Source organism: Carlito syrichta, unplaced genomic scaffold, assembly GCF_000164805.1.
Source record: "Carlito syrichta isolate Samal-C Ts95f unplaced genomic scaffold, Tarsius_syrichta-2.0.1 Scaffold288927, whole genome shotgun sequence".
Lineage (NCBI taxonomy): Eukaryota > Metazoa > Chordata > Mammalia > Primates > Tarsiidae > Carlito > Carlito syrichta.
Window position 1 is genome coordinate 215349 of NW_007233023.1, and position 1915 is coordinate 217263.

The 1915-nt window shown below is 37.2% G+C and overlaps 1 long non-coding RNA gene across 1 annotated transcript in view; it reads left to right on the forward strand.

Moving 5' to 3' along the window:
• The window catches only part of LOC110595279, a 21921-nt gene that overhangs the window by 11708 nt on the left and 8298 nt on the right, over nt 1-1915 (forward strand). The window contains exon 3 of the long non-coding RNA XR_002481730.1: nt 853-1121. This is a non-coding gene — a long non-coding RNA (uncharacterized LOC110595279). The remainder of the gene's footprint in view (nt 1-852; nt 1122-1915) is intronic.

Sequence of the window (1915 nt, forward strand, 5' to 3'; positions counted from 1 at the left end):
GTATTCCATCGTGTATATGTACCACATTTTTTTAATCCAGTCCTCTTTTGACGGGCAGCATGGTTGTTTCCAGGTTCTTGCAGCATTGTTCACAATAGTGAAAGGAGTTTTAAAGCAATATTTAGAAATGACTTTCCAATGCTATAAATTGGTATAAATCTTATGAAAAGTAATTTAGCAACAGCTATCAAAATTCACACATCTGAAAACTGTTCCAAGACTTTTGAGACACCTTGTAATGTAACTGTTGGCTTGAGTCTCTTCTACTAGAATACACATTTCTTTTGAGAAAATAACACATATATTCATTTATGTATCCTCAAAGCAAGCAAAGTCTCTGGGATATACTGAGTCCTTCATAAGTGTTTTTTGAATGAATAAATTCTCTATTCAGTAGTACTTATCAGCAGTTTCTCTCTTATTACTCCCTTCTCTGGTTTTAGGCTTAAGTCCTTCTCTATGCCCAACACCAATGGCCTGCATGCTTAATAAAAGTACTTTTCAGCTTGGCTTCCTATGAATTGTTCCAGTCATTACTCTATTGAAAGTTGGTTCCATAGCCAAGACCCTACTCTTCCCTAGCTCTAACCTAGAAATTGGCACCAGAGGCAGTCTGGTGGGAGTCAGGGCCTATGGATAGTGGGCTTCTGAGTAGGTCAGAGGCCTGCAGAATCAGAGAATTGGCTACACAGAAGGAGTAGTTTCTTATTATGGTAGAAGATACAAACATGGCAAGGGGGGAAATTCAGAAGACCCTGTGGTATTAGGTGAAAATTGGAAGAATGGTTACATAAATATTTGTGACATGTAAATAAATATAGACTTAAGTGTTTGTATGTGTGTATCCATTAGGAGGACCTAGGAGCAACAAGAACTAAGTAGCAGTGAGCAGACTCAATATCCAAGACTTGGTTTGCAGATACACCTTTCCGCTGAAAGAAACCAGAGCTCATTGGCAATTCTAAAGCTAGAGCATGGAAAGACTAGCTGAGCTTTGAGCACGTTGGTGTGCCAGAAGGGAAGAAAGTTCTCAGAAGAATGATGGGAACATGACCAAAGGACTCAGGAACTACCTTGAGGGAGCTTTCACTGACCAAATCTATAACAGCTTGAGCATCAAAGTAAGTAATGAGAGTAACTGATTAAAATCTACTGCCTACACAGTGATATAATAGGTAAATGGATAAGTAAGAAGAATAGAAAGCTCTTTCGTGTGTCATCTAATAAATACAAAGTGAATTCAGGCAATATATCAATGAATGCTAAAATTAGTGCATGAAAGTGAAAAGTCTCAAAGTATCTTTCTACAAAATATTTTGATTACACAGGAAAATAAAAGTTAACTTCATGGTAGAAAAACCTAACAGACACCATCTGAATTAAGTGATCAAAGTTAACACTACCAGTAATGGGACAAACCAATAGCATGTGCCACCTGGTAGAATGCAATGAGAGGAACACAACATCACTTCTCTGAAATTAATAACCTGATTATAGTCTAAAGGAAACATCCATCAACAAAAATTTAGAGAACTTCTGCAGAATATCTGACCTTCAAAGATGTCAAGGCATGAATGTCAAGTAGAGATTGAGGAATTCTTCGGAATAAAGGAGAATAGGGTGACATGATAACTGGGTATAATGTGTGCTCCTGAACCTTTTTGCTATGAGCACATTATAAGAACAATTGGCAAAGCTCAAATCTGGTCTCTGGAAGAAGTACATTCAGTTCCTTACCACACTAGTCATACATCTTTTCTATAATTTTGAAATTATTTGAAAATGGAAAAAAAAAATCCATGCTCTTTAGTACTCTTTTAGGCTCCAGAGACATGAATAAACACTTCTCAAAAGGAGATATACAGGCAGCCAACAGACACATGAAAAAGTGCTCAGCCTCACTCATCATCAGAGA